This window comes from Cyclopterus lumpus, chromosome 17 (genome assembly GCF_009769545.1).
Source record: "Cyclopterus lumpus isolate fCycLum1 chromosome 17, fCycLum1.pri, whole genome shotgun sequence".
Taxonomy (NCBI): domain Eukaryota; kingdom Metazoa; phylum Chordata; class Actinopteri; order Perciformes; family Cyclopteridae; genus Cyclopterus; species Cyclopterus lumpus.
In genome coordinates, this window is record NC_046982.1 from 2,530,032 (window position 1) to 2,543,993 (window position 13,962).

Consider the following 13,962-nt stretch of genomic DNA (forward strand, 5'->3'; position numbering starts at 1 on the left):
CAAATAGGTTTAAAGCACCACTTGTCAGTTGTGTTCTCTTACAAGCATGCAGCAGCAGCAATATATTTCTATATTTTGGCAGTACTTTTACAGCTTCCTCAGTATCATCTATAGAGGAAATCCCCAATAACTGTGAACGTATGTAAAGCTGAAACATTGGGCTGTACTTCATCACAGCCATCAACTGTGTACAACTGCCTGCCCTACGAGGATGTATTCAGAAGTAGAAGTCATGCACAGACAAATAATATTCTATCTCTCGTTCTCATGACACGTCAAGGACACATGAAGCAGGCAGCCATTACCGTCAGCCGAGGCTGCAGGGATCTCAATGAGGCTAACACCAGATTTGAATGTAAACTGATAGAAACCTGAGCATCTGAATCACATCATATTGGTGGTAAAGATAATTTTAAGGCACCACATTGTGAAAAAAGTGTTTTTCTTCTTTTTTTTATATCTCTTCAATTGCCAAATTGTGCCATTTTCCTCATGAATAATGCAACAACAAACATATGTTTTATTCACAATGATGATTATTCAAATTTAATGTAGGTATAAATGACCAATGAAAATGATATAGTGGTAGATCATTTATTTTTAAGCATCCCACATGCACCGCAGTACTGTAAACACACCACTGTATGACAGACACATTGTCCCTGCAGGAATATTGTATTGATGATCACATATCAAAAACTAACAATTTTTCCTCAATGAAATCAATACTGACAAGCGCTGACACACAACATGTCTCTTCAGCTATATATATATATCAGTTATATAAGAGTGATATTTTTCATGCCGCCCATGCCATGCAGCATTAGCCTATATGCTCCACCAACGCCTGAACAACCCCATACTGTTAAACAAGAAGACTCCTAAATATGTATTTAAACATAAACAAACTTGGAAATCGATATAATTATATCTATTTTCCGTAGAAATAAGCCATTTGACGCAATTTCCATCAGCCTATTTTCGCACAAAGGCAGTCCCTATCATTAGACATCGTTTCAAATAACAAGAATGAATTGCCTAAATATGAAGAGCGTCGACATCTGCAGTGAAACATGGAGCTGCTAGCCTCCTTGTCGCATGATCTCGTCCAGGATCCATCCCGAAGCCTTTACATCCTCCCTTCTCTTCTCTCCTCTTCTCTCCAAATCCTTTCATGCTGAATACAACACGTACATACATTTTAAATTAAAACAAATTGTCGATGAGGCGCCGTCTTTTTTCAGCGTCATCTCCCCACTCCCTGGATGGTGAAAATGATTTTGGTTAATAGTATGTTATGTTCGAGACGGATTTGTTAAACGAAATAATAGTGTGTGGATTCATCCTCCCGGACAGTGGATTACGCACAGGCTTCAAGCGGCTGGTGCGGGGTGACGTCCGTCCTATCTATCTATCTATCTATCTATCTATCTATCTATCTATCTATCTATCTATCTATCTATCTATCTATCTATCTATATCTATATCTATATCTATATCTCTCTCTCTCTCTCTCTCTCTCTCTCTCTCTCTCTCTCTCTCTCTCTCTCTCTCTGAGTGGAAGGAGTGCTGAGAGTCCGGAGCGTGGTAGCTGAGAGCGTTTTTTGGCTATTCTCATTTTTTCACCCTGTAATGCGGTGTATGAGAGCGGGTAGCGGTGTGTAGAGGTTACGGGGTTGTGTGTGTGTTTGTGCTCGGCGTGCTCGGCGCCGACATGGAGCTGCACTCCTTAACGAGGAAACACGGGATTAAAATCTCGCCCGTGTTTCCGTGCTCGGTAGAGGACTGCAGCCTAGCAGCTGGTCGGCCACGGCAGCGTTTAGTCCGCAGCGCGGATGAACAAAGCCGTGGTCATCTTCCTGTTTGTTAGGCCAACACGGTGGTGGAGAACGGGATCGTGGTGTCCGTCACGTACGTGCCCGTTCTCCCTCTGTGCACGCCGGCGGTGAGGGGGACGGTGTCTAACGTCCCCCGTTTGTGAAAGACGAGAGTATCCTGAGAGAGCTCTCCAAGCATGGGAGGGTTATATCCCAGCTGAGGAAGCTGTCCTCTGGGTTCAAGTCTCCGGTCTTGAGGCACGTGGTGTCTCACCAGAGACAATGTTTCATGATCCTCAACAACAGGTTTGAGGACTTAAACCTGTCGTATAGAGTGAGGGCGGATGAATTTGACTACATTTTTTTTGCAACTTCGGGTGATTCTAAATGTTTTAGTTGTGGTGGTTTGGGACACCAGAGCAAAGCCTGTCCACAGAAGAAAGCTGAGGGACAGGGTGGCGCTGAGAGGAACCCGAACCAGGGCACTGAGGAGGGTGGAGTCCAGGAGGGGAGCTCAGAGGGGGCAAGTGGGAGCCAAGAGCAACGACAGGGGGAGGGAGGTGGTGTGCAGGAGTGGAGCACAGAGGGGGCAAGTGGGGAGCAGGAGCAACGACAGGGGGAGGGAGGTGGGGTGCAGGAGGAGACAGGTAAGGTGCAGCAGGTGAGCGCAGGGGGCACAAGTGGGGTGCAGGAGGTGGTAGAGGTGAGAGGGGCAGAGGTGGTCCAGCAGGTGGCGGAAGAGGGGACAGAGGTGGTCCAGCAGGTGGCAGGAGAGGGGACCGAGGTGGTCCAGGAAGTTGAAGAAGCGAGGGCATGTCCTGCAAAACAGGTGGAAGAAAAGGGGGCAAGGAGGCCCTGGGGAGTACGCAGGGGCAGGAGAACATACAGGCGTGCACTGGAGGACAGGTGGAGGCGGGTGGGGGACAGGTATTGATTAAAGAAAAGTGTGAGAGTGGAAAAGTAGTGGAAGAAGTTGTGTTAACGGACTGTGAGGTGGATATGGAGGGGGATGAGGAGGCGTGTAAACTCCCTCAGTTGAAGAGGAAGACAAGGAGTGAGGAGAACTCACAGGCCAAACAAGTGGCAGTGAGCACAGAAGGCCGAGGAGTAGAGGACGATGAGTCCAGCATGGAGGAGCCTTTTTATCAGTCACTTAAGGCATGGAACTGTTTTGAGTGGAGGAGACCAGAACCCTCGTGCTCCCTACACTGGCTGCTTCAGGAACCACTGGTGTATGGAGCCAGGTTGGACATCCAGGACGGCACAACACCAGGTCTGACCAGCATGCTGTGCTTCTCCGGGATCACGACCCTGGGGAGAATGGTGGAGGTAGCCGGTCATGGTCTGGAAGACGCATCTGAGGTGGCTTCTCTGCTCGGGCTGACTTCCATCCGGCAGAGTACGAGGTTCCTGAAGAGGTGGGCGGGGAGACTGACGGAGGACGAGGTCAGGATGCTGCAGGAGTACGGCAGGGGAGAGGAGTTTCCCAACTCTGCAGATCCCTTTACGGATTTAGAATGCCTTCCGTTTTTCTTTTTCTTAGAATTTCTATTTTATTTTTTACATCAACCTCAATGAAAAACATTTACAATCTTTCCAAAAGTACATATTTTTTAAATTATTTTATACTTCAGATTCACTGAGATAGCCACAAGGACCTAAGGTTAGTTCCTGTGTGTGTGTGTGTGTGTGTATATATGTGCGTGTATATGTGTGTGAGATGGAGAAAAAGTGGGAATTTCTGAGCATCATTCTTTTGCATGCATGTTTTTGATTTTGCCAGAGTTGAGCTGAGGTTACTCGCGATCAGGCAGACCCTCCCCGACAGGACACTCTTGCAATTTTTTTGGTCTCGGTCAATCAAAAGGTGGATTCATCCGATTCATCTTTTGATGTTACTCAGGAAGTGGTTTCCCCTTTACCTCCTTTGCGAGTGCTTGAAGATTGCGGTTCGCTGCCTTTTCATGTCATGTTTGTAATCTGAGCTCTTAAAAGTGAAGACTTGCTGCACATCCTCTTCGTTGACCCTGTATGGTAAACTGGTTTTACCCCTAGACTGTTGTGTGATCTACTTTGTGTAAACAGAATATAAAAAATAAATATCTATGTAAGTACAAGTATATTCAGTGGTAAGCACATGATCAAGGCAATAAAGTATACCGTGTCCTTAAAATATGTCAAATGACAGGTTTTAAGACATGAACATAAGAGTCGGTTAATCCAACTTTACTGGTTTTGAAATAAAAATCCCCTTGTTTGTGAGGAGAATGTGTTTAATGTGAGGACAGTGTTTTTTAAAAATGTAAAAAAAAATTTTTTTCCTTTCATTACGACGCCTCTTTTTATTTTTCACTGTCATTCCATCTTCATTACCTTGTGACACGCACAAGGTGTATTTAATAAGCCGGGGTATTCAACCCTGATGTTTGTTCCATCTCTGCAAATGAAACCTTGGCTTCTATAATTTTGCTTTCATGCGGGGGCAATTTAAAGTGGCATCACTCCTGCTGCACTACTCAAAGAAGAAATATATACTGTGCTCCTGCTTACCACGGTCCCCTGCACACACATAAACACAACAAACAAACAAATAACCATATACGTCTCACACAAATTAGATTGCTTCCTCTTAGCGATGAGAGGAGTAATTTGATGAGCCTTATGAACCTTTGAGTAGCAGTATTGATATCATCTATTCATGCTGGCTTGTTTTAGATACATTCACTGGATCAGGGAATGTCATTGTATTTCATTAGCATTTATACATGAGTGAACTATGAGCTCACCTTGGCCACAAATAAGACAGCCTTTTGCTTACAAGGGGCTACAGCGCCCCCAGGCGGTATGTAGATGAATGAGATTCCGTATGGGACCAAGACCAGGCCACGTTTGTCTTTCCAACTTGGTTTAAACTGATAAGATTGCCAAACTGTTTTAAAAAAAAAAAATATATTTTTTATTAATAGAATGTGTGGTGTTATGTTTGTAAAAACAAAGTAAAGGATAACCAGATGGAGTGGTGTTCTGTTGTGTTATAAATGATGGAGGAGGTTAGGTTTTCCATTTGGATGTATTCTGTCATGAGGTTTCTCCAGTGTGTGATATGTATGTTATTCCTAAATGTCCAGTTCATGAGGATAGTTTTTTTGGCGATAGTTAGGGCCACGAGGAGTAATCAGCGGTTAGTTTTGTTTAGATTTATAGATGTAATGTCTCCCAGTAGGCACAGTGAAGGGGGTAAAGGGATGAGGCAACCCAGAAAGACAGACAGTGACTCAGTTATTTTTCTCCAAAAGTGTTGAACTGGAGTGCAGTGCCAGGTGGCGTGAACGTAGCTATCCGGAAAATTGTGGGTGCAGTGAGTTTCTGCTATTGTTAATGTTTTGAAACAAGGATGGCGTTTGATTGATTGGCTGAGAAATGGAAGGTCTGAAATCTGAATGTCCTTACAAAATGTCTGTTCTATATCTAACCATGTGTAATCTGATTGGTCGGGGTGAATCCATTTAATAATATATTGTAGTTGATTTGCTAATGAGTAGTGGAAAAAATGAGGGGCTTCAAGTCCTCCTTGTGTTTGTTTTTTTTGTAAAGTTGTATTATTTAAGTTGTATTATTTAATGTAATATTTGATAGTTTAATTATTGGTGTTTTATTTTTCCAGTAGAATTGTGTGATGATTGAGTCAAGAGATTTGAACCAGGAGTGGGTGGGTTGAGATGGGATCATTGTAAATAAGTAATTTATTTTAGGAAGTATTGTCATTTTAACTGTAGCTATTCTGCCCATAAGTGATAGTGGAAGGTTCATCCAACGGTGGAGCTCGTCAGTTATTGTTTTAAGTAGGGGGGTGAAGTTGAGAGTGAACAGCTCTGACAGCCTTGGGGAAATATGTATTCCTAAATAAGTGATGACACCGGTGCAAAAGGGGATAGGTGGTGCATGGGCAGCCCCATCCCAACTGTTATTTCCTAGCGGAAGGATGGATGATTTGTTCCAGTTGATGGAGTAGTCAGAGATTTTTGAGAATGATTCAATTACTTTGATAGTTTTCTGTAATGATGAGTATGGGTTTTGGAGGAAAAGCAATATATCGTCTGCATAGAGGCTAATCTTGTGATGGGTGTTAAGTGTTTGGATTCCTTTTATATGGGTGTTCTGTCGAATGGCTGCTGCTAACGGTTCAATACAAATTGTAAAAAGTGAGGGGGAGAGTGGGTATCCTTGCCTAGTCCCTCTGTACAGTGTGAAGTTTTTTTAAGTTTGACCATTGGTGATGACAGAGGCTGTAGGTGCAGTGTACAACATCTTAACCCACTGAATAAATGATTCCCCAAAGCCAAATCTTTGTAATGTGCTGGTGAGAAATGTCCAGTTCACTTTGTCGAAGGCTTTTTCTGTGTCTAAGGTGGCTATGATGGTTTTGGCTTGTTGTAATGATGAATAATTCATTAAATTAAACAGTCTGCATGTGTTAGTGGATGAGAGTCTACCTTTGACAAAGCCGGTTTGATCTGGATGAATTATGGAAGGAGTGACCTTTTCTAATCGGTGAGCTAGGGTTTTAGTGATGATTTTAATATCTACATTGAGGAGCGAAATGGGACGGTAACTAGATGGAAGAGTTGGGTCTTTGTTTGGTTTGAGGAGGAGTGATAGACAGGCTGTATTCATGTTAGCTGGACATTGCGAATGTTGCTTTATTTTAGTTATCATGTTGTTAAAGAGTGGAGCTATAATGAACCAAAAGTGTTTATAGAACTCAGCAGGGAAGCCATCAGGTCCTGGTGCTTTGTTATTGGGCATAAGACTGAGGGCAGTAAAAAGCTCTTCCTGTGTTAATGGTGAGTCAAGTATGTTATTTTGTTCTTTGTTAACCTGAGGTAGATCAATGCTATTGAGAAATGAATTGATGTCTTCTTGATTTGGGTTCTTTTCAGATGAATATAGATTGGCATAAAAACTTCTGAAGATTTTATTGATGAGTGAATATGTGGGTTTCCCTCCTGAGTCCTTAATGGTTAAGATTGTTGTTTTTTCTTTATTTCGCTTAATTTGACTTGCCAAGTATTTACCAGATTTATTGCTATGGTGAAAATGTTCTTGTCTAAGTCTGTGTATTTGGAATTTAGTTTTATTATTTATTATTTCATTTATTTGGGATTGATACTTTCTTAATTTGTTTTGGGTTTCCGCTGTTGGGTTACTTGCATTAATGATTTCAAGTCGGTTGATTTGTTGTTCCAGTTTATCTTCTACTTGTTTTGTGTCGTGTTTCCTGTTTTATTTTGAAGTCCTTGTCTCTCGTGTCCTCTGTTTCTCTGCACTTCCTGTCCCTGTGATTATCTGCCCTGTCCCTGATTGTTTCCTCCTGTGTCCAATCCCCTGCACCAGCCCTCTGTATTTAAGTCCTGTTCATGTCATTCCCCTTTGTCGGTTCGTCTTGTCTAGATCATTGAAGATCAGGTGTGTGAGCCTGTTTTGTTTGTTTTGAATCCTGTTGAATCCTGTTGAGCAATAAAGTTGCCTTTTCGAGTGTTGACGGCGTTTGGGTCCAGTTACCTGCAGCTGCACATAATAGAACGAACCGACCACAGATGGACCCAGCCTACAACCCCTTCGAAGGGACCCGCTTGGCCTATGGGGGCCCTCGTAGCCTCCAGAAGGGGAACTACAACACCCATAGGGTCTCGGCACCAAACCCCTTCAACGGGACCCGTTGGGCTTATGGGGGGCCTCGTAGCCCTAGGGGCAGAGGTCACGCAGGCCCAGCCCTGGAGTGGGGGGCGCAAACCTCCGGACCGCGTCGGTGGAGGGTTCCGGCTGCCGCTTCTGTGCCGCAGACCACTCCGGTTCCTGCAGTCGCCTCCGTGCTGCGGCCCTCGCCTGTTCCTGTTGCCGCCTCCGTGTTCCGGCCAACCCCAACTTCCTGGCAGACTCCGTTTCCTCCTGTCCCGTTGCCGCCCCGGCCGACTCAGGCTCCCTGTGTTCGGTCGCCACCCTGACCGCTTCCGGCTTCTGTTCAGGATCTGTAGTGGATCTGTAGTGTTGTGTCGTGTTTTATTTTGAAGTCCTTAAACCTTGTGTCCTCTGTTTCTCTGCACTTCCTGTCCCTGTGATTGTCTGCCCTGTCCCTGATTGTTTCCTCCTGTGTCCAATCACCTGCACCATACCGTAATACTTCGATAAGCGCAAGTCTGGAGTCAAAACCGGAAAGTTTATTTTCAATGGACATGAGTACGTTGCTTACCTCGGAGCAGCATGGTGGTTTGGGTGAAGTGGGAGTATTTGTACCTGTGCTGGAACGGGGTCTTTTGCTGTTTGAGGAGATCCACAGGGTCGCTGGTCTCGTTCTTGTTGCAGACTCGCCCAAAGCACTCGTCAATAAATTCTTCCAAATGGTCCAGGTCGAAAAATATTGTAGTCCAGTTTTTAAGTGAATTAGATAAAGGGTGAAGATGGAAACAGTTCATACTGTTCTTTAACAGTATGAACAAGATTTTTGAGAAAAATTGTGCTACAAAGAGATCGTATGTTGTGTGGTTGGAGAAGAGCTTGTGTTGAACGCTTTTAATACAGTGTGAGGGGCAACTGTTTTTGTTTAGTTTTAGTTTTCCTTGTTTGTTGAGTTGTTTAATGTTTACAGTGACGGAGATGTTCTGTGCATTCATGTTGCCGTAAGTCAAATAAAGGTTTTCTAAAAGTAAAAAAAAAAAGTCTCCGAGACCTGATGTTCTCCACCCCCCGTCTGCGCCTAGATATCCTGTCCGCGAAAATCACAAACAAGACGATAAATAAAGGGCAGCACTGGAGGAGATCAGCACCCACCAGGAACGTGTCTGACTTATTACCAAGAATACGAACACAGCTCTTACTGCAGTCATACAGAGACCGGATGGCCCGTTGCAACGGGTCCAGCACCCCATCCTCCCGCAGAAGGACCCGGTCGAAAGCCTTCCCCTAGTCTACAAAAAAAACAAAACATGTAGACTGGTTGGGAAAACTCCCAGGACCCTTGCAGTAGTCTTGCGAGGGTAAAGAGCTGTTCCACGACCGGGACGAGATTCGACAAACGGTTGGAGCCTCCTTTCCAACACCCTGGCATAAGCTTTCCCCTGGAGGCTGAGTAGTGTGATACTACGATAGTTCAAGCACACTCTCCGCTCCCCCTTTTTGAAAATGGGAACCACCACTCCGGCCTGTCAGTCCAAGGGCACTGTTCCCGACCCGAATGCAACATTAAAAAGGCGTGAGACAGCCCAACAATGCACAGTGCCTTCGGATCTCATCCACCCCTGGCGCCTTGCCACCATGCCCGAGTTTTAGCACCACCAGATGCTTTCCAGGACCCCTCCTACCGACTCCAAGAAGGCCGGATACTTTGAACTGCTGTTTGATGAATAAGCACAAACAACAGTCAGAGCCTTATTCCCGCAACCCTGCCGGCACAGGGAGACGACCCTCTTGTTCTCCGGGGAAAACTCCAACATGGCAGCAGTCAGCCGGGGTCTTGTGAGTATCCCCACCCCTGCACTGCAACCTCTCACCCTGGGCAACTTCAGAAAAAGACAAAGTCCAACCCTTCTACAGGAGGTTGATTTCAAGAGCCAGTGCTCTGCATGGAGGTGAGCCCAACAAAATCTAGTACCGCTCCACCTTTCCCTGATCCGGGCGAGGTGGCTAGATTCCGTGGGCCGCTATACCTCAGGTTTTCTTTAACCATTCTTAGTCTGGGCTCTCCCCTGAGAACTGTTCGATTGGAAGACCCTACCATGGGCGAATGCCCCGGACAACATAGTTCCCAGGATCACTGAGCCACTCAAACTCCTTCACTACATTAAGGTGGCAATTTGCACAGGAACTTTTATACTAATTGTCATATAAATACATATATGAAATCTTACCTCTGTATTTAACCCATCTGAAGCATTAGGATGCAGTGGACTGCTGTGAAGCACTGGGGGAAAAGGCTCCAGAGCATCAGCACAGACAGCCAGTCTGATGCAGTCTGTTAGCTGTCTGTGACACTGTCTGTATAGCCCAATATCACAAATTACAAATTTGCCTCAGAGGGCTTTACAATCTGTACACATACGACATCCCTGTCCCAGGACGGCTCACCAGGCATCAAACACCTCCAGGTCCAATGGACCCTATGAGACGTGAAGTCACAACGACTCCAGGAAGGAAGCAGAGTTAATAAGGTGCAATGGAGAGATGTAAATTCATCCATAAAGGAGAGAGAGAAAAGGAGATAGGTCCTCAGTGTATCCTATAAGCCTATAGCAGCATATCAAGGGGCTCGACCAGGGCAAACCTGATTCAGCCCTAACTATAGGGCACTATCAAACAGGAAAGTCTTAAGTCTATTCTTGAATGAGGTGACTGCCTTTGTAGGTGAGGAGAATAATTTTAAATGTGATTCTTGATTTTACAGGGAGCCAGTGCAGAGCAGCTAATACAGGAGTAATGTGATCTCGTTTTAGTTTTTGTGAGTACACGAGCTGCAGCATTCTGGATTACCTGGAGGGACTTAAGAGACTTATTAGAGCAGCCTGATAATAAGGAGTTGCAGTAATTGTAACAGGTTTCCCTTTTACCCGGTGAGTCGCGGACTTGAACAGAGGCAGCAACACAGCTTGAGGTCGTTCCAAATGCTCTTTTATTTGTCACAAACAAATACAGGCTCCGTGACAGCTTCTGCTTCTCCCCTCTCCTCTCAGTCCCTCCTGCTCTTATTTGGGGAGAGACAGCCAGATTAACCCTCAGCCCCAGCTGAGACTGATTAGACCTCTTTCCGGCACTGTTCCCTGAACCACACCCCCGCTCCACCCACTCTACAGCTGAGTCTAACCACACCCCACTGCCACAGTAATCTAGTCTGGAAGTAACAAACTCTGTAACGCTGTTCATCTGCACTTGCCATCTATTGCTTCTGTCCATCCGGTGAGAGGGATCCTCCTCTGTTGCTCTCCTGAAGGTTTCTTCCCTTTTTTCCCGGTGAAATGTTTTTTTCTGTTTTTCCTGATCCAATGTGAGGTCCTGTATGTGAACAGATTGTAGATTCCTCTGAGGCAAATTTGTAATGTTGGGCTATACAAAATAAACAGAATTGAATAATGAATAATGTTCTTGGGTCACTTTTGCTTTTCTGGACTGGAAAGCAAATTCAAAATTGAAAGGTATTTGGGGGGGAAAATGGTGACAGTTTCCTCCCCTGTCATGTAACATTGTGGGAACAAAAATAATAATAATAATAACTTTATTTATATAGCACCTTTAAAAACAGGGTTTACAAAGTGCTCTACATAGAAGCAACGCAAAACATAACGTCAATACAAGTAAACATTTCAGAAAATACAGGAGGCAAAGGTGACCATGCCAAATAGGCAATGAACACAATAATGGAATAGAAAAATACAAATAGGGGAAACAAAGAACTGCATAAAAGGACGACATCACTTCAAAGCAGTTCTATAAAAATGGGTTTTAAGAAGTGATTTAAAAGAAGTTAGTGATTCTGCAAGCCTTATCCCCTTAGGTAGGTTGTTCCAAAGTCGAGGAGCTCTAATGGCAAAGGCACGGTCATCCTTGATTTAAGCCTTGACTTTGGAACGGCCAGAAGGGCACCAACGGAGGATCTAAGGCTGCGAGCTGGCTCATATGAGGCTAATGATGTAGCTTGGGGCCAGACCCAGGCGTGCTTTAAAAGTGATCAGCAAAATCTTAAAATCAATTCTAAACCAAACAGGGATCCAGTGGAGAGAGGCCAGGACTGGAGTAATGTGATGCCGTCTGTTAAAAAACAGTCAGAAGCCTAGCTGCTGCATTCTGGACTAGTTGGAGCCGGGAGATGGATTTTTGATTTATGCCGGAAAGGAGGGAGTTGCAGTAGTCGAGTCGGGAGAAAATGAGTGCATGAATGACGTTTTCCAGATCTGAGCTTGACAGTATGGGTTTGATTTTTGAGATTATTCTTAATTGAAAGAAGCAGGACTGGACCATTTTTTAAAAATCTGTGATTCAAAATTTAATTGAGAGTCAAACATTACAACAAAATTTCTGGCAACAGGTTTTAAATAAGCAGCCAGGGGACCAAGTTGACTCTTGATGAGACTGGTGCTATTGTTTGGGGAACTGAATAATATGACTTCTGATTTGGAGTTATTGAGCTGAAGAAAATTGTGTGCCATCCAGCAGTTAACGTCAGAGAGACAATCTAAGACAGCAGCCAGGCTCTCTGGGTCACCAGGTCTCAGCGGAAGGTATATATGTGTGTCGTCTGCATAGCAATGAAAAGATATGCTGTGTCGCTGGAGTATTTGGCCGAGTGGAAGCATGTAGATAGAAAATAAAAGTGGACCTAAAATTGAACCTTGTGGTACACCACGTGTAATGTGAGTCGTGGAAGACGAGTGATGGTGACCGAGTACAATCTTTCTAAAAGGTAAGAATAAAACCAGTCAAGTGCAGTGTCCTTGATGCCAACCCAGGTTTTGAGAATTAAAACTGCACTCTCCCCCCGTCTGCTGCTAAAAGGAGGTCATTAGTTGCCTTGAGGAGGGCAGTTTCTGTGTTATGAAGTGTCCTAAAACCTGACTGAAATTTCTCAAATATGTTATTATGATTCATAAACTCTAGGAGTTGTGTTGAGACCACTTTTTCGAAAACTTGATAAAAATGGAAGTTTTGAAATTGGACTAAAATTGGAAACAACAGAAGGATCAAGCTTAGGTTTCTTTAAAAGAGGTTGTACGATTGCATGTTTAAAAATCTATGGGAAAGTACCACTTGCTAAGGAGCTATTTATAAAATGTAAAATACCTATTAATCATTTAATTGTTCTTTTTGCCAAACTGTGTTGCAAATGTAAATAATTTTTTTGTACAGTGTTTTGCCAAGAAACAAAAACTGGTACTTGTGAGTGGTCGTCCCGTAACCACAAGGTGTCACAGATTGGCTGGGAGCCACAGGAAAAAGGACTCAAAATGCAGATAAAGAGGCAGTAGTCAGAACTCAAGAAATAGGGATCTTTACTGGGCAACATTAAGAGACTAACTGACACAGAACAAGGGGTTGACACAGACTAAATACACAGGGAAATGAGACACAGGTGGAAACAATGAGGGCGGGGTCTGCAATCACATATGAGGACGACACACGAGGAGGGAAGATTCTGAAACGAGAGACAGGGTAAGTGACAGACAACACAACAGAAAACAGACAGTGAACTACACAGAAGGTCTGGGTGTAACACAAGGTAGCTGGTTTGAACCCCACTCTCCCCAGAGTTGAATGCATTTCCTTAATAACTATGGATGGGTCAAATGCATATACACTAATGAAAACATAGTTTTTTAATTTATTAATTAGAAACATTTTTCATTTCTGCCAATAAATTCCCCTACATCCTGTACACTGTTCCTTTTAAGTAAAAGGAGAAGCGTATACTTTACATAAGAATTACCATTTTTGGCTACTTCAAATATTTAACTTTTTACTCCACTTTTTAGGCCCAACACGGTAACATTATCATTTCAAAGGGAGCAAAGATGAAAGAAAAGTCTCTCCTCTCCCATTTCAAGACTCCTCATATGTATCTTCCATCCCTGCTTATTGTATATAAAGCAATTACATCTAGCTCAACCTACATTGTCCATGTATTGTTAAATTCTCTGTCAAGCAGTTGATTATAAAGCATCATTCGGATCATTCAGTTCTGTATTATCCTGTATTTTAGATTGTGTTCATGGTGCCGTTGTCCTCGATAATGACCCTGCTCACTCCCTTCCGTCTGTTAATCTAATGTCTAAGTGGCTAAATAGAGCAGATTAAGCTAAGACCAGGAATAGTACTACATCCCACAGACAGAGACATATGTCTTAGGGTGTCAGAGTTAGAGGTGAGACACAATGTAAAGTTAGTATAACATGATAAAGATAAAGTAAATAGGGGGTTACAAAAAATCCTCGTTTAAAATCAACGTTTTAAACAGTCAATTGAAATGGCAATAATATAATATCCATGACACTGGCAACTTTCATTTTGCGCAACTTGTGTTGCGCAAAATGCTAAATTTGTTGTGTAGCTCAACTTGAAACCATATCTCCCAGGTTCAGGAAAACAATGACATTGAGATGAGAGT